Source organism: Talpa europaea (assembly GCF_964194135.1).
Source record: "Talpa europaea genome assembly, chromosome: X".
Lineage (NCBI taxonomy): Eukaryota > Metazoa > Chordata > Mammalia > Eulipotyphla > Talpidae > Talpa > Talpa europaea.
The window spans coordinates 43,805,476-43,825,818 of NC_140081.1; positions in this window are offsets into that span (position 1 = coordinate 43,805,476).

Below are 20,343 nucleotides of genomic sequence, written 5' to 3' on the forward strand. Positions count from 1 at the left end.
TAAGACTTTCAGTGATTGGTGACAGGCCCCACTCTCTGGTCCATTCCATTAAGAGTGTTCTGTCTGAATCCCTAGAGACATGCAAAGTTCTGTGGTATGTGATTTTGCAGTTGAAATCTGCTTTGCATTTACAGTTTGAAGACTGTAAATCCCAAAGCATTGGTTTGGGACTCAAGCGACATGAGAATGCTTACATGTGCCTACAGTCAAAGAAAACGGCAACATTTTGAGTGCCAGATTTCTGAACAAGAAGACAGGGAAGATGTATTTAAAACAGGAATTAAAGAGATGAAAGCATGTGGGAAAGTGGTTCATTGAGACCCAATTTATTCTAGTATACATGTGAGAGAAAACTGAGGCTCAGAAGAAGAAGGTATCTATATGAAGTTCTACTATATATATATATATATATATAATTTATTTTTAATTAAAATTTTATTTTATAAAATTCTTACATCATTTTTTTTCATTTTTGCACAATGTATGCATTTTCATTTTGGTTATATTCCCCAAACAATTGCACCCCCCCTTATTTTAACCCTAGTCCATCCTCTCCCCTTTCCTTCCCCCCTGCGTAGTGTGTCTGTGGTTTATAGTTGCTTGTTGATTTTGATTTTCACTTTTTATTAATTAGGTTTTTTTCCTGGTCTCTTGTTTAGGTTTTATAAATTCCTGCTATGAGTGAGACCATCAGATATTTTTCTTTTTCTTTCTGACTCATTTCACTGAGCATTATCCCTTCTAGCTCAATCCATGTTGCTGCAAACTGCATGTGTTTATCTTTTTTGATTGCTGAGTAATATTCCATTGTGTGTATGAACCACATCTTCTTGATCCAGTCATCTATTTTTGGGCATTTGTGTTGCTTCCATAACTTAGCTATTGTAAATAGTGCTGCTAGAAACATATGGATGCTGGTGCCCTTTGGAATTAATGTTTCTGTGTCATTTGGGTAAATACCTAGGAGTGGAATTGCTGGATCATATGGAAGTTCTATCTTTAGTAGATATTAAGAAATCTATCAAGAAATCTCCACACAGCTCTCCATAGAGGTTGGACCAGTTTTCACTCCCACAAGCAATGTATGAGAGTTCCTTTTTCTCCACAACCTCTCCAACATTTGTTGTTGCTAGTTTTTTTTTTTTTTTTTTAATATGTGCCATTCTCACTGGTGTAAGATGGTATCTCATTGTAGTTTTGATTTGCATTTCCCTGATTACAAGTGATGTTGAACATTTTTTCATATGTCTTTTGGCCATTTGCATTTCCTCTTTGGAGAAGTTTCTTTTTAGTACCAATGAAACCAAATAGAAAATCCAGAAATAAACCCACAGATTTATGGTCAACTAATCTTTGACAAAGGAGCAAAGAATATGCAATGAAGCAAAGGAAGTTTGTTCAATAAATGGTGCTGGGAAAAATGGGTCGCTACATGTAAAAGAATGAAGATTGACTACTACCTCACACCATGCACAAAAAAAAAAAAAACAATTCAAAATGGATGAAAAAGCTAGACATAAAACCTGAAACCATAAAATACATAAAGAAAATATAGGTGAAACACTATATGACATGCACCTCAAAGACATCTTTACAGACACATCACCCAAAGCAGTGATAGTGAAGGCAAAGATAAACAGCTGGGACTACATCAAATTAAAGAGCTTCTGCACCGCAAAAGAGACAATAACAAAAACAAAGAGAAACCCCACCAACTGGGAGAACATTTTTGCACACAACATTAATGATAAAGGACTGATCACAAAAATCTACAAAGAGCTGATGAGACTCAACAAAAACAAAGAAAATAATCCAGTCAAAAAATGGGCAGAAGAACTACTATATATATTTGACAGCGGTGGGGCTTGAACTCAGATTGTGTGCTTCCATAGCCGGTGTTCTCCATTGTACAACATTGGCATGTATGTACCCATGAAGGAAAGTTTCCTATTCTGGTTCACTGCCTTCCTTTCCTTGAGTCAAGGCCTAGGGTGTTCAAGTTTCAAGTTCCCAGAAAAAAACTTGGTGAGCAGGAAGAAAGGAGCAGAACAAAATGACTTTGTACTATTTTTTAAAAGATTTATTTATTTATTTATACAAGCACTGGGTACAGTCAGAGGCACAGGAGGGTGAGAGAATTCACCAGATCCAGAGCAGAGAGTAGAACAGGCAGAGTGACTAATTACACTGCTGAGGGGAGCAGCAGGCAGCAGGAGAGGTCTGCGCGCCATGTGGGGCCCTCGCCCGGTGGCCAGGAATCGAACCAGCACTGCAGAGACTGCGGGCAGCTTTGCAACCCAGCACTCAAATGCTGCACTACTGGGGAGGCCCAGAACAAAATGACTTGGTTTGCCCTGCATACATGACCAATGAGAGAAGATGAGGCCTTCCACTTCCAACTTGCTCAGGCAAGAAGCAGTTTCTGCTGGTTTTCAATTCAGCTTACATTGTATCACTTTTTAAATTTATTTTTAATTATTTTATATATTTTACATCAGTTTTCATTTTTTTTTAAGTTTTGTTTATTTCTACAAGAACTGTGGTACAGGCCAGAACCGGGAGGGTGATAGGATTCACCAGACAGAGCAGGGAACAGAACAGGCAGACTGACGAAGAATTACACTGCTGAGGGGAGCAGTAGGCATGACAGGAGAGGTCTGTTGTGCCATGTGGGACCCTCGCTGGCTGGCTGGGATTGAACCGGTGCTGCAGAGGCTGTGGACAGCTCCACAGCGCTGCACTCAACCACTTCTGCCAGCAGGGGAGGCCCTGTTTTTCATTTTTGTATCACTTTTAAATCATTTAATATCCCATAACAAGTCACTGATAATGTCCCAGACTCAGACATCCAAATGATGTAATTCCCAATAACCTGACTTTGTAAGTGAAATGAAGAAACTAGTCTTGGCAATTTCATTCCTTGAGGCCTATGTGGGAGAATCTACCAACTGCTTGCAGCTAAATGTCTGAAGGAGGATGTTCTGAGGACCATGAATAAGCCTCCCACTTTTGAACTTTGCATAGTCACTGAAGTCTCTGTTACTTCTGAGAAGAAGGAGATGCTGTCCATTCTTCCAGTGCAAGGCTGTGAAGATCAGAACTAATTTTCATTTGATTTTGCAATGGAACATAAATGTCTAACTTGTTCCTTGGAATTGATGAATACCAGGTGGCAGCTGTCTTTTCCTGACTAGGTTTAGACTCAGTTGTTTAGTTAAATGTGATGAAAAGAGACTGTGGACTAGAAGACAAGAAGTAAAGATTCTAACCTTAGACAAGTCTCTTCTTTCTCAGCTTTCCTTTCGTATTAGAACACTAAGAGGTAGGTGAACTAGTATCTAGAGGGCATTTCTATTTATGACAAACTCTTTTGGGCCTCCATTGTCCACTTACACAGATTAGGACTTCTTGAATAACTTTAATTTAAAAATTGTACAAGCATTACAAGTTCATGGGGCAATAATAAAAAAATATAAACAACAAAATGCAAAAAAAAATCATTTTTAAACCTCCCAGATATAACTGCTGCTAAAATTGAGAGTTATCTACACTTCTGAATATTTTCTAGACACTTTAAATTTATATTTATATATTCTGTTACAGTTTTTATTTTACAAATAATATCATGATATAAAGACTATTTTGTAAGTCACTTTTCCACTTTCCAATGCATAGTGAATAATGTACAGAGGTGTAGACTTAAGACACCACCTGTTTCTCCATACAAGTTCATGCTAGAGAGGAATTTTTCAACACTTTTATTTATTTATTTATTTTTGGTGGGACCCTCGCCAGTGGCCGGGGATCGAACCAGTGCTGCAGAGGCTGCGGGCAGCCTCTCAACCCAGTGCTCAACAGCTGCACCACCAGGGGAGGCCCTCAACACTTTCTTTTCACAATCTGCTAGCTCACTGTTTGTTCCTTCCCATGAAAGTAGTTATTAATTTGGAAAAATTTGGTGACAATACATATTTTGGGCAAGTTAACAACACTTTAATGAGTTTAAAAGAAGTATTCCAAAAAAATAAAAAATAAAAAAAAAATAAAAGAAGTACTCCTCTTTTTTTTTTTTTTTTTCATTTCTTATACCGAGGCACTTTTGACATTGCTCCATACTCCATCATTAAAATGTAAGGATAATATGGAGTAACCCAGAATCTGTTTTAAGCTTTTCTCTTAGTCCTTTATTTCTATACAAGTGATGCAATTTTCTAGAATGTATGCATACAAATGAGTTAAAAATGTCCAGAGGTGGGAAAGATTGACAGATTGCATTAATGTCAGTATCTTTGTTTTAATATGTTTTATATAGCTTTGCAAAAATGTTACTATGGAGGAACCTAGACAAATTGCATAAGGGATCTGTCTGTACTATTTCTTAAAACTGTGTAAATTTACAATGATGTCTGAAATTTTAATTAATAAGTAATCCTAGGAAAATGTCTGGCTCAACAACTGCAATCTATTTGAAATGTTAATTTCAAACAAAATACCAAGACAAGAATACAAAAAAAAACAGTTATCTGAGGGCTCTGAAAAGTTAACAATAGTAATTAGATTTATAAGGGAATCAAAACCTGAAGAATTACTCAGCTGAGAATGAGTTTATTGGGGTTTATCCTCCTTCTTAGTTTCTTAGACTTGACCTAAGTACAGCCTGAGACTAGAATTGTACAGCAGGCATGGTCATTAAAAACCCTGTTAGAAATCCTAACTTGATGGTAAAAAAAACAAAAGGCAAGACAGATTAGGCATTAAGATTAAGAAATGCCACTCCTTATATTCATTCATTTTTTCTCCTTTTCATACCATACCCTGCCTCTAGAGAGATCACAGCCATGGAGCTGCACTATAGTAGCAGTGGTAGAATTAGCAATAGCACAAGGGACAATTTATTTTTCTTTTTTTAAAAATTCATTTACTTATTTATTTATACAAGAACCAGGGTACAGTCAGAAGTGCGGGAGTGTGAGAGAACTCAACAGAGTCAGAGCAGGGAGCATAACAGGCAGAAGGACCGTGGTACACTGCTGAGGGGAGCAGCAGGCACAGAAGGAGAGGTCTGTGCAGCATATGGGACCATCTCTGGCAGCCTTGGATCGAACCACTGCAGAGACTGCTGGCAGCCTCGTAGCCCAGCGCTCAACCGCTGTGCCACCAGGGAGGCCCATATCTTATTTTTAAACATCTTTTTCTTTCTACCTTTCTCTGAGGTTGGCTTAAATTGTTTATAACTACATGGCACCACAAGTGGCTAAAACTTTGAAAAAAAAGTCCATCTATATATATATCCAGAGTATAAAGAAAGATGTCCTTGAGAACAAGACTATAAGAGAGAAATCATAGACATGAAGATCTGGCTGGGCAATTCATTAATTCTATGTATGTATGAACATTTCCAGGTGCACTCCCATGCTATGCATGTGTGGGAGAGATCCTAAAGCTGTATATAAAAGGCTTTTACTATTGATATGAAATATCACCCAAGTCCCAGATTAACTGCTGAATGATTGAAATATGAGACAGACCAAAAGTAGTATGGCAAAGACTTTGAAGATTTAACTAAGTCCTCCACCTGGTACCCCAGGCGTGCAGGGAGTGATTCCCGCATCGCCATTTTAGAACAGGGACATTTCTTCAGTAAAGACTGCTTGAAACCTGAAGAATGCTCCCAGAGGAGCCAGAGGTGAGCTGAGAAGTTTGCCCATGCCAGGTCCATTCTGGCCTGCAGTCCGAGCCCATAGGGGGAGCAGGAACCCACCACCAGGGCAGACCGGGCATGCAGGGACTGCATTCACTCATAGCCACTTTAGAACAGGGACATTTCTTCAGTAAAGACTGCTTGAAACCGGCAGAAGGCTCCCAGAGGAGCCAGAGGTGAGCTGGGAATTTCGCCCAAACTAGGCCCCTTCTGGCCTGCAGTCCGAGCCCAGAGGGGGAACAGGAACCCACCGCCGGGGCAGACCGGACATGCAGAGGAGTGCAAAAAGGAATCACCCTTTTAGAACAGGGAACTTTCTTCAGTAAAGCCTGCTTGCAACTGACAGATGGCTCCTGGAAGAGCCAGAGGTGAGCTGGGAAGTTTGCCCAAGATGATGGCCAGTACCAGCAACACAAGGTCCCAATGCATACAGCAAATTAAAAAACAGACAGTAGGGAGTAGAAAAACCACACGCAAACCAGCAACTCCTCAGGAAAAAAACACACTACAAAAAGAAAACCACCCCCCCCCAGATTGCAACGACAGTAACTTGGAAAAACTGAGCCTTCCAGAAAAATAATTTAAAATTGACATGATTAAAAAACTGACAGAATTCATAAAGGAAAACAGTGATAAGGGAAAAATAATCAACAAGAGAAGAATGAAATTGAGTCCCTAATGAGGGAAGTAAAAGAAATGCAGGAGATCAAAGAATTGATGGAGGCACTAAAAAACTCTGCGAGACCAATGAAAGCAGAATAGATGAAATGGAAGAACGAATAAGTACTCTTGAAGACACAGAAATAAAAAGAACCAAAACAAAAAAGGAAAGAGAAGTGCGATTGAAAAAGACCGAAGAAAGACTTCGGGAAATATCTGACTCCATGAGGAAAGAAAATAGAAGAGGTATAGGAATCCCAGAAGGAGAGGGGAGAGATGTAGAGAACAGAGAAAATATTATAGGAGATAATAGAAGAGAACTTCCCAAATGTGAAGAAGGAGTTGAAAATTGATATACAAGAAGCAAGAAGAACACCAAAATTCCATGACAAAAGGAAAAAAAAAAAAACAGCAAGACACATAATAGCAAAGCTCTCAAGAATCCAGGACAAGGAAAAAATAATGAAGCTGACAAGAGGGAAGAAACAGATAACATTCAAAGGAAAACTAATCAGGTTGACATCAGACTTCTCCGAAGATACACTACGGGCAAGGAGAGGGAGAGTGTGGAGGGGCATAGTCAACAGACTCCAAGAAAACAGATGCCAACCAAGAAAACTCTATCCTGCTAAGCTCTCCTTCCTCTATGAAGAAAGATTAAGGACCTTCCCAGACAAACAGAAATTTTGGAATTGCATTACGACTAAACCCCCACTCCAAAAAATACTACAAGGAGTCCTAAAGCCTGAACTTCAGAGGGACGAATAACAAAGAACGAAGACCAAAAAAAAAAAAAAATTATTAAAAGAATAAATAAATAAAATCAAAGGAAAGACAAACACAATGGCAAATACAGATGCTAACATATCAATATTAACTCTAAATGTAAATGGACTAAACTCTTCAATAAAAAGACACAGAGTCACATCCTGGATTAAGAAACAAAACCCAACCATTTGCTGGCTCCAGGAAACACATTTATTTTATTTATTTTTTTTTAAATAATAAATTTTATTTTTATATTCCCCATACAATTGCAGCCCCCCCATTCTGATCCCAATCCCTCCCCTCCCGCCCCGCCCCCCTAAAAGTGTCTCTGGTTCATAGTTTTTTGTTGATTTTGATTTTCACTTTCTTATAGTTATTCATTTTCCTGGTCCCTTATTTAAGTTTTCTAGATTCCTGCTATGAGTGAGACCATCCGGTATTTTTCTTTTTCTTTTTGGCTTATTTCGCTGAGCATGATCCCTTCCAGCACCATCCATGTTGCTGCAAATTGCATGTGTTTTTCTTTTTTGAATGCTGAGTAATATTCCATGGTATATATGAACCACATCTTCTTGATCCAGTCATCTATTATTGGGCATTTGGGTTGTTTCCAAAGCTTAGCTACTGTAAACAGTGCTACTATAAACATAGGGGTGCAGGTGTTCTTTGGAATTGATGTTTCTGTGTCCTTTGGGTAAATACCTAGGAGTGGAATTGCTGGATCATATGAAAGATCTATGTTTAGTAGGTCCAGAAATCTCCACACAGCTCTCCACAGTGGTTGGACCAGTTTGCACTCCCACCAACAGTGCAGAAGAGTTCCTTTTTCTCCACACCCTTGCCAACATTTGTTGTTGCTAGTTTTTTTAATATGTGCCATTCTCACTGGTGTAAGATGGTATCTCATGGTAGTTTTGATTTGCATTTCCCTGATGACAAGTGATGTTGAACATTTTTTCATATGCCTGTTGGCCATTTGCATTTCCTCTTCAGAGAAGTTTCTTTTTAGCTCTTCTGCCCATTTTTTGACTGGATTATTTTCTTTGTTGTTGTTGAGTCTCATCATCTCTTTGCAGATTTTTGTGATCAGTTCTTTATCATTAGTGTTGTGTGCAAAAATGTTCTCCCAGTTGGTGGGGTTTCTCTTTGTTTTGGTTATTGCCTCTTTTGCGGTGTAGAAGCTCTTTAATTTGATGTAGTCCCAGCTGTTTATCTTTGCCTTCACTATCACTGCTTGGGTGATGTGTCTGTAAAGATGTCTTTGATGTGCAAATCACGTAGTGTTTCACCTATATTTCCTTCTATATTTTATGGTTTCAGGCCTTATGTCTAGTTCTTTAATCCATTTTGAGTTGATTTTTGTGTATGTTGTGAGGTAGTGGTCAAGCTTCATTCTTTTGCATGTAGCTACCCAGTTTTCCCAGCACCATTTATTGAACAAACTTTTTTTGCTCCAATGCATAGTCTTTGCTCCTTTGTCAAAGATTAGTTGACCATAAATCTGTGGGTTTATTTATGGATTTTCTATTCGATTCCATTGGTCTGTATGTCTGTTCTTGTTCCAATACCATGCAATTTTGATGATTATGGCTTTGTAGTATAGTTTGAAGTCTGGGAGTGTGATGCCTCCATTCCCTTCTTTTTTTTTTTCAGGAGAACTTTGGCTATTCGGGGTTTTTTGTGATTCCATATGAATTTTATCAATAATTGTTCTATTTCCTTGAAGAATGACATTGAAATTTTGATTGGAATAGCATTGAATCTGTATATTGCTTTTGGAAGGATGGCCATTTTAATAATGTTTATTCTTCCAATCCATGAGCAGGGGATGTCTTTCCATTTCTTTGTGTCTTCTTCTATTTCTTTTAACAGTGTTTTATAGTTTTCTTTGTATAGGTCCTTTACCTCTTTTGTTAGATTTATTCCCAAATATTTGATTTTTTTTGTTTCAATAAAAAAGGGATTTTTTTTATTTCTTCTTCAGATTTATTGTTTGTGTATAGGAAGGCAACTGCCTTTTCGTGTTGATTTTGTATCCTGCCACTTTACTGAACTGATTGATGAGTTGAATAGTTTTTCTGTGGAGTTTTTCGGGTTCTCTATGTATATTATCATATCATCTGCAAATAGTGATAGTTTGACTTCTTCTTTTCCTATTTGGATTCCTTGTCTGTCTTTCTCTTGGCTTATTGCTCTGGCTAGGACTTCCAGAATTATATTGAAAAGCAGTGGTGAGAGTGGACATCCTTGTCTTGTTCCAGATCTTAATGGAATTGCTTTCAGGTTTTCACCATTGAGAATGATACTGGCTGTTGGCTTGTCATAGATGGCCTTTATGATGTTGAGGTATGTTCCTCGTATCCCAAGAATTTCAAGGGCTTTTTTCATGAATGGGTTTTGCACTTTGTCGAAAGCTTTCTCAGCATCTATTGATATTATCATATGGTTTTTATATTTCTTTTTGTTGATGTGTTGGATAACGTTGATTGATTTTCGGATGTTGAACCATCCTTGTGTCCCTGGAATGAATCCTACTTGGTCGTGGTGAATTATCTTATGGATACATTGTTGGATTCTGATAGCTAAAATTTTATTGAGGATTTTTGCATCAGTGTTCATTAGGGAGATTGGTCTGTAGTTTTCCATTTTTGTGTTGTCCTTGTTTGGTTTTGGTATTAGTGTAATGTTGGCTTCATAGAACGTGTTTGGTATTGTCCCTTCCTTCTCAATTTTTTGGAAGAGTTTGTGAAGGATAGGCACTAATTCGTCTCTGAATGTTTGGTAGAATTCATTTGTAAATCCATCAGGTCCTGGGCTTTTGTTTTTGGGGAGGTTTTTGATTACCATTTCAATTTTGCTGCTTGTAATTGGTCTGTTTAGGTGTTCTATTTCTTCTTTATCTAGCTTTGGGTGATTGTAGAGTTGTAGGAATTTGTCCATCTCCTCTAGATTGTTAAACTTGTTTCCATGTAACTGTTCATAGTAGTTACTGATTATTCTTTTGATTTCTGCTGTGTCCGTTGTGATTTCTCCTCCTTCATTGATGATCCTGTTTATTTGTGCTTTCTCCCTTTTTTCCTTTGTGAGCCTGGCTAGGGGGTTGTCTATTTTATTGATTTTTTCAAAGAACCAGCTCTTGGTTTCATTGATCTTTTGGATTTTTTTTTTAGTTTTAATTTCATTTATTTCTGCTTTGGTTTTTATTATTTCTTTTCTTCTACTGTTTTTGGGGTTTTTTTGTTGTTCTTTTTCTAGATCTTTGAGCTTCGAGATTAGGTTGTTTCTTTGAGTTCCTTCTTGTTTCTTGATGTGAGCTTCTATAGCTATATATTTTCCTCGTATTACTGCTTTTGCTGCATCCCATACATTTAGGATATTGGTGTCCTCCTTGTCGTTCAATTCAAAGAATTTTTTAATTTCTTCTTTGATCTCCTCTTTAGTCCAGTGGTCTTCCAGTAGTGTGGTTTTTAATCTCCATGAGGTAGGAAAGTTCCTTGCCTTCTTTTTATGGTTTAATTCTAGTTTGATGCCTTCATGGTCAGAAAAGATGGTTGTATGATTTCAATCTTGGTGTATCTTTTGATGTTTGTCTTGTGCCCCAGTATGTGATCGATCCTGGAGAATGATCCGTGTGCGCTTGAGAAAAATGTGTACTCCGTTTTTTGGGCGTTTAATATTCTATAGATGTCTGTTAAGCCCAATTGCTCTAGGTCCTTATTTAGAGCTTTGGTTTCTTTACTTATTTTTTGTCTTGTTGATCTATCCGTTGTTGATAGTGGTGTGTTGAAGTCTCCCACTACGTATGTGTTTTCTCTGATGTCTGTTTTCAGAGAGGACAACAGTTGTATGATATATTTTGGTGCTCCTTCGTTTGGTGAGTATATGTTAATGAGTGTTATTTCTTCTTGAAGTATTGTCCCCTTGATCATAATGTAGTGACCATTGGGGTCTCTTTTTATCTTTTTGAGTTTGAAATCTGTTTTATCTGATATAAGTATAGCTGTTCCTGCTTTCTTTTTTGGTCCATTTGCTTGTAGGAATGTTTTCCATCCTTTATCTTTGAGCCTATTTTATCTTTTGTAGCTAAATGTGTTTCCTGGAGACAGCAAAAGGTTGGGTTTTGTTTCTTAATCCAGGAGGCAACTCTGTGTCTTTTTATTGAAGAGTTTAGTCCATTTACATTTAGAGTTAATATTGATATGTTAGCATCTGTATTTGCCATTGTATTTGTCTTTCCTTTGATTTTATTTATTTATTCTTTTAATAACTTTTTTTTGGCCTTCTTTCATTGTTATTTGTCCCTCTGAGGTTCTGGCTTTAGTACTCCTTGTAGTATTTTTTGGAGTGGGGGTTTAGTTGTAATGAAATTCCGGAGTTTCTGTTTGTCTGGGAAGGTCCATATTCTTTCTTCAAAGAGGAAGGAGAGCTTTGCGGGATAGAGTATTCTTGGTTGGCATCTGTTTTCTTGGAGTCTGTTGACTATGTCCCTCCACTCTCTCCTTGCCCGTAGTGTTTCTTTGGAGAAGTCTGATGTCAGCCTGATTGGCTTCCCTTTGAATGTTATCTGTTTCTTCCCTCTTGCCAGCTTCATTATTTTTTCCTTGTCCTGGATTCTTGGGAGCTTTACTATTATGTGTCTTGCTGTATTTTTCCTTTCGTCGTGGAAGTTTGGTGTTCTTCTTGTTTCTTGTGTATCAATTTTCAGCTCCTTCTTCACATTTGGGAAGTTCTCTTCAATTATCTCTTTGAATATTTTCTCTGTTCCTACATCTCTTTCCTCTCCTTCTGGTATTCCTATAACTCTTATATTTCCTTTCCTCATGGAGTCAGATAGTTCCCGAAGTCTTTCTTCATTCTTTTTCCTTCATACTTCTCTTTCTTTTTCTGTTTTGGTTCTTTTTATTTCTGTGTCTTCAAGAGTACTTATTCATTCTTCCATTTCATCTATTCTGCTTTCATTGCTTTTCCCAGAATTATTTAGTTCTTCCATTAATTCTTTGATCTCCTGCATTTCTTTTACTTCCCTCTTTAGGGACTCAATTTCATTCTTCTGACCATTGTTTTCCCTCTTTAGGGACTCAATTTCATTCTTCTGATCATTGATTATTTTTGCCTTATCATTGTTTTCCTTTATGACTTCTGTCAGTTTTTTAATCACGGCAATTTTAAATTCTCTTTCTGGAAGGCTCAGAAGTTCTTCCAATTTACTGTCGTTGCAATCTGGGGGCTGGTTTTCTTTTTGTGGTGTGCTTTTTCCCTGGGGAGTTGCTAGGTTGCGTGTGGTTCTTCTACTCCCTACTGTCTCTTTTCTAATTTGCCGTATGTGTTGGTACACTGTGTTGTTGGGACTGGCCAGCATCTTGGGTGAGCTTCTCTTCTCCCCTCTGGTTCCTCCAGGAGTCATCTGTCAGTTTCAAGCAGTCTTTACTGGAGAAAGGTCCCTGTTCTAAAATGCCGATGTGTGGACACAATCCCCTGTGCGCCTGGTCTGCCCCGGCGGTGGGTTCCTGCTCCCCCTCTGGGCTTGGAATGCAGGCCAGAGGGGGTATGGCGTGGGCGAACTTCCCTCGCTCACCTCTGGCTCCTGAGGAAGCCTTCTGCAGGTAGTCTTTACTGAAGAAATGTCCCTGTTCTAAAATGGTGATGTGGGACACACTCCCTGCACATCTGGTCTCAGGCACACTCTTCTGTGCTCCTGGTCTGCCCCGGCTGTGGGTGCTCGCTCCCCCTGTGGGCTCAGACTACAGGTCAGAAGGGGCCCGGCATGGGCTAACTCCCCAGCTGGCCACTTGCTTCTCCAGGAGCCTCTGCTGGTTTCAAGTCACTAGGTGGCACCAGAGATCTCTCCTAGAGCCCTTGGGGAGCTGATTTTCCACCCCGCGGGACTGGGAACAGATCGGGAATGGTAGCAGCACTGTTTACAATAGCTGGAAACAACCCAAATGCCCAAAAACAGATTACTGGATCAAGAAGATGTGGCACATATTCACCATGGAATATTACTCAGCAATCAAAATAGATAAACACATGCAATTTGCTGCAACATGGATGGCGATGGAAGGGATCGTGGTCAGCGAAATAAGCCAGAAAGAAAAAGAAAATCACTGGATTGTCTCACTCATAGCAGGAATCTAGACAACTTAAATAAGGGACCAGGAAAAAGAATAACTATAAGAAAGTAAAAATCAAAATCAACAAACAACTATGAACCAGAGACTCTCTATGGGTGGTGGGGGGGCGGGGAGGTGAGAGCTTGGGGTCAAATTAAGGGGGTTGCAATTGTATGGGGATTATAAAAATAATAAAAAAATATTTAACTAATGTTGGCATTATAACAAACAAAAAGGGGGGCTCCCCTGGTGGCCTAGGTTGTTGAATGCTGTGCCATGAAGCTGTCTGCAGTCTCTGCAGCACCGGTTCTATCCCTGCCGGCTGGCGAGGGTCCCACATGTTGCAACATACCTCTCTTGTCTCTCTCACTGCTCCCCTCAGCAGTGTAATTCTTCATCGGTCTGCCTGTTCTGTTCCCTGCTTTGTCTCTGGTAACTCCTCTCACCCTCCCACACATCTGGCTTGTACTCTGGTTCTTGTATACATAAGTAAATAAATAAATAAATAAATCTTAAAAAAAAAAAACAAACAAAAAAGCAAGCCAGAATTTCCAGTCTGCCTTTCCAGTTTCAACCTCTGCAAAAACAAATTAACATTATCAAGAGGATTTTAACAAGATTGTTACAACTTAATACTCAAAATGCCCAGGATATAATACAAAGTATTCAACTTACAAATAATTAGGAAAATGTAACCAAATCTCAAGGAAAATCACAATCAACAGATGCCAACCACAAGATAACCTAGGCATAAGAGAAATGCGGGTACCTTGGTGTGGGTATGGTGTGTTAACCTACACCTCAAGAAATGGGATCATATATTTATGAATCATATACAGTATTGTAAGCCAATGTTAGCTTAAATTTTTAAATATAAAAATAAAAAAGTAATTATCAGTGACATAGAAGAAATTATTATACCCATACTTTGTGAATTATAGGAAAATTTAGAATCTAATAAAAATAAATATCCTCAGCAGATAAATAGAAACTATAAAATGAACCAAATGAAAAGGTTAGAATGACAATATAATATCCAATAAAAAATAGAAATTTTAGTATCAAGGTAGCATAAGTCATTTCTCATTTCTCTTCTCTCCTCTTTTACTACCAACCAGTTAGACATACATCACTGAAGAAAAGTGCTTTTGCACATTACATCCAAGGTATCCAGGAAGTTTCTATCACACCTATGCATCTGAAAATGATGAAGATGCCATTAAGGACTTCATGTTTTAAGTATGCAAGAGAATTGTCATACCCCTATTCACCACAGAGTTACAAGGAATCTACAGAGAGCAAAACTAAGCAGGCACCATGGGTATGGGGGAATTTATGCAAGTATAGCCTGCCATTGGGATGGTATAGACACAAGTTTGTATCAAAATAGAGGAAGGGGCTTATCATGGTGACCTCTATCACCAAGGTGGGACTTCAAGAGACTGGGTTACTGGCAGAATAACAGCAGTAGCAGATATCTCTGTGACAAATGATGTGGAAACTGGCAACTGCTCCCACAGAAGTAGTGGAACAAAAATATGGTGAATGACTCCCCAGCTATCCAACTTGTGCAAGTTGCAGCTGAAGAAACCCATTAATTTCAGTAGCAACTGAAAAGCTTAAGAGGCACCCAATAGAAAAAAGAAGAGAAGAAAACAGATAAGAATATAAAATGACACTAAAGGAATGTTTTCTCTAATGTCTGCATTAGAAATTTAGCAAGAAGTCTGATCACAAACCCCATTCATTGCAAGTGACTCACTGGGCCAATGGGCATCCCCATATCCCAAAGTTCTAAACCCATACATCCCATACTCTGCTGCCTCTTTCTCATGCATGTTCCCAAGTACACCCATGATAGAAAATTTCTGGTACACACAAAGTGCCCAGATGGTAAGGCAAGGATAGGTTGCAAGGGAGAAAACCCAAAACTTGAGTGTGGGTCTGCAAATGTAGCATAACAGACCCTACAAGTCTCCTTTCAAGTAAACAAGAACAGGATACTTGATCACCCTGGGATGATGGGTATACATTAGGGGGGGGCATTGCCCAATGCATTTTGCATCCCTGGTTTATTTTATTTATTTGTGCATACAAGAACTGGGTTGTAGGCCAAAAGTTTGGGGGGAGAGGATTCATCAGAGACTGAGTGGGGAGCAGAACAGGTAGATCCACTGAAATACACTACTGAGGGGAACAGTGGGCACGACAGGAGAGATCTGCTGTTCCATGTGGGTCAGCTTCATGGCTGGGAATAAAACTCTTGCCAAAGTGGCTGATAACTTGATAGCGCTGAGGCTTTAACCACTGTGCCACCAGGCAGGCCACAACATTTATATTTTAACAAATATCTTACCTAAGAAGAGATGGAAAAAATCTTAGAATTATACCCTCATGTAACACTGAATAGGAAAGGAACACAAATACTGAATAAATAAAAACAAACATGTAACTTGAAATAATATTAAAAACTCTACCTCACAAAAAAGAATTTTAGGGGGTCTCCCTGGTGGTGCAAGGGGTTAAGACACAACCTATGAAGCTATCCACAGTCACTGCAACATGAGTTCAATCCCTGGCCAGCCAGGGAGCAACCCACATGATGCAGCAGATCTCTCCTGGCTCTCCTGCTGATCCCCTCAGCAGTGTACTTTGGTCAATCTGCCTTTTCTGTTCCCCACTCTGTCTCTGGTGAGTTCTCTCACCCCCCACAACTCTGGCCTGTACCCCAGTTCTTGTGTGCATAAATAAAACTTTAAAAAAAGGAATTCTAGCACCAGATGGCTTCACAAGTGAGTACTAATAAAATTCCAAATATAAGCTTATATCTATCCTATTCAAACTCTTCCAAAAATGGATAAAGAAGGGACACTTCCTAATATATTAAATGAGGCCAAAATTAGTACCAAAACTAAACAAAAACAAGGGGCGGGGAAAGGAAATTACAGACCAGTCTTCCTAATAACACCAATGCAAGTATCCTCAATGAAATCTTAGCAAACACAATCCAACAATAAATTAAAAGTATCATACAGAATGCCCAGTTGGGATTTAAACTAAGGACATAGGTGTGGTTCATCATCCAAAAATTAATCAACAAAATTCACAACATAAAGATGAGCAGCCAGTCCCAGGAATGCGAGGGCCTACCTACGAGGCTGCTGCAGGCCAGTGACCCCTGGGCATCCCTTCCTGAACTGAGTAAAGGCAGAAGGATAACTCCACAAACAAAGGTAAGCAGCCAGACCCAAGAAGTACCCAACTGCTTACAGGGCTGTTGGAGGCCAGAGACCCCCAAGTACCCCATCCACAACCTAGTAAAGGCAGAGGGATGCCCCAAGCCCCACGGGTAGCAACAACCACTATGGAGAATGCTTTTAGCCTACACATGACATTAGAGTCTGTGTGAACCCCCATGCACAGGCAGAGACCACACCCTGCATTATAGGTTAAGATGTGCATGTAGGGGAAGAGACAAGCAGCATACAGAGACTTGGTGATCTTCAGGAGTAGCATCCATGAACCCATCCAAAGCATCACAGTCCTTGCAAAGTCTAGCTTGACAAGGCTGGATTCAGCATGGCCATCTATCCATGATGTCCCAGTAGGAGAACTCCAAAGAGATGCCTGCCAGTACCAATGGCACAGTGGCCCAGCACATAGAACAAATTTGAAAATAAACAACAGCCCTCAGAACTCAACAACAACGACATGGAAGAATTTCTCTGTCTGACAGGTAAAGAATTGAGAATCACCATGACTAAAAAACATAAAGAAGATGAAAAGGCAAAGAATGATAAGAGAAAGATAATTAATGAACTGACAGGTGAGGTTGAGAATTTAAAGAAGGAAATGAAGGAAATGCTAGGTATTAAAAGGTTAATGGAGGGACTTCCCGGTGGTGCAAGGGGTTAAGACACAACCTATGAAGCTATCCACAGCCACTGAAGCATGAGTTCAATTCCCGGCAAGGGAGCTACCCACATGGCACAAGACACCCCTCCTGATTCACCTGCTGCTCCCCTCAGCAGTGTGTTTCAGTCAATCTGCCTATTCTGTTACCCACTTTGTCTCTGGTGAATCTTCTCACCTCTCACGCCTCTGGCCTGTACACCAGTTCTTGTATGCATAAATAAGTAAATTATTAAAAAAAAAACAGAATTGACGAAATGGAAGAACTAATCAGTACTCTTAAAGATACAGATATAAAAAGAACCAAAAGAGAAAAAGAATGTGCTAGGCAAAGGAAAAAGAATGAACAAACACTTCGAGAAATATCTGACACCATGAGGAAAGGAAATATAAGGGTAATATCAAAGACACAGGGCATGATCTCTTCTAGCTCCATCCATGTTGCTGAAAAACTGCACATGTTTATCTTTTTTGATTGCTGAGTAATATTCCATTGTGTATATGTACCACATCTTCTTGATCCAGTCACCTATTTTTTGGGCATTTGGTTTGTTTCCATAGCTGCAAAATAAGTGAGAAAGAAGAAGAAAAATACCAGATGGTCTCACTTATAGCCAGAATTTAGAATACCTAAATAAGGGACCAGGAAAAAGACTAATTAATACAAAGTGAAAATCAAAATCAACAAACAACTGTAAACCAGAGACACACTATGGGGGGCAGAGGAGGGAAGGGGAGAGGAAGGGCTAGGGTCAGAATAAGGGGGGGTGCAGTTGTATGGGGAATATAACCAAAATGAAAATGCATACATTTTGCAACAATGAAAAATGATGTAAGAATTATATAAAATAAAATATTAATTAAAAAAAGATACAGGACAGCCCATCATTGGATAGGAAAACAGAATCCAAACATTCTTTGTCTCCAAAAAACACCTAAGAGCAAAAGATAAACATAGGCCCTTTAAAACTAAAGGGCTGAAAAAAAATTCTACAAACAAATGGCCTCCCAAAGAAGGTAGGGACAGCCATATTTATATCACATAAAATTGACTTCAAACTAAAAAGGTGACAAGACATACTGATGGTCACTTCATAATGATCAAGGTGACAGTACACCAGGAAGTTATAATACTAATCAATATCTATGCACCCAATAAAAGAGCACCCAGGGCCTCCCCGGTGGCGTGGAGGTTGAGAGCTGGGTTGTGAAGCTGCCCGCAGCCTCTGCAGCTCCAATTTGATCCCCAACCACTGGGCGAGTGTCCCACATGGCAGGCAGACCTCTCCTGGTGTCCGCTGCTCCCCTCATCAGTGTACTACATCAGTTTGCCAGTTCTGCTCTCCGCTCTGGCTCTGGTGAATTCTCTCAACTTACCGTGCTTCTGGCTGTACCCAGTGCTTGTATAAATAAATAAATAAATCTTTTTTTTATGTATTTATTTATTTTTAAGAAATTTTATTTTTATATTCCCCATACAATTGCAACCCCCTTATTTTGACCCCAATCCCTCCCCTCCCCGCCCCCCACCCCCCATAGAGTGTATCTGGTTCATAGTTTGTTGATTTTGATTTTCACTTTCTTATAGTTATTTTTTTTCCTGGTCCCTTATTTAAGTTTTCTAGATTCCTGCTATGAGTGAGACCATCCAGTATTTTTCTTTTTCTTTCTGGCTTATTTTGCTGAGCATGTTCCTTCCAGCACCATCCATGTTGCTGCAAATTGCATGTGTTTATCTTTTTTGAATGCTGAGTAATATTCCACGGTGTATATGTACCACATCTTCTTCATCCAGTCATCTATTTTGGGGCATTTGGGCTGTTTCCAAAGCTTAGCTATTGTAAACAGTGCTGCTACAAACATAGGGGTGCAGGTGCTCTTTGGAATTGATGTTTCTGTGTCCTTTGGGTAAATAGCTAGGAGTGGAATTGCTGGATCATATGGAAACTTGCAACAACAAATGTTAGCGAGGATGTGGAGAAAAAGGAACTCTTCTGCACTGTTGGTGGGAGTGCAAACTGGTCCAACCACTATGGAGAGCTGTGTGGAGATTTCTGGACCTATTAAACATAAATAAATCTTTTAAAAGAGCACCCGGATCATTAGACAATTACTTTCGAATTTGAAAAAAAAGTCATTGTAGAAAATACATACGTGGTAGCAGACTTCATCACCCCACTCTTACCAATGGCAGATCAACAAGTCAAAAAATAAACAAAGATACAACAGTCATAAAAATGGACATCTATAGTACAGTGCATCCCAAAACCACTGAATACACATTCTTCTCAAGAGCACATGGACCATACTCCAGGACAGACCACATATTGGGACACAAGACAAACATCAATAGATACATGAAGATCAAAATCATACAAACCTCTTTCTCTGACAATTAAGGCTCTGGACTAGAAATCTACTACAAAAAGGGAACAGTAAGCTCCCTCATCACATGGAGAATGAAAAACATTCTACTGAATTGACCACTGGATCAATGAGAAAATCAAGGAAGAAATTAATAAATACATTGTGACAAATGACAAAGAGGACATAACTTTCTGGAATATATGGACACAACAAAAGCAGTAAAAAGAAAAAGGTATTTGGCAATACAGGGCCACATAAAGAAATAAGAAAGAATAAAAAAAAAAAAACCTAATCTCTTATCTCAAAGAACTAGAAGAAGAACAGCAAAAAGCCCCCAATACCAGCAGAAGAAAGGAAATAATAAAAGTTCAAGCAAAAATTAATGAAATAGAAATAAAATAGACAACCCAAAAGATCAATGAAAGCAATAGCTGGTTCTTTGGAAAATTAAACAAAATATACCAACCTCTATCTAGGCTCACAAAGAAAAAAAAGGGAGAAAACTCAAATAAATAGAATCACAAATGAAAGGGGAGAAACTACAATAAACACAACAGATATCCAGAGGAAAATCAGAGATTACTATGAACAGATATTTGCAACAAGTTCAACAATACAGATGAGATGGACAAATTTTTAAAACTATATAATCATCCAAAATTAGATAAGGAAGAAACAGAACACCTAAACAGACCATTACAAGCAGTAAAATTGAAAGAATAATCAAAATCCTCCCCCAAAACAAAAGCCCAGGACGAGATGGATTTACAAATGAATTCCACCAAATGTTCAGAAACGAACTACTGCCTATCCTACAAAAACTCT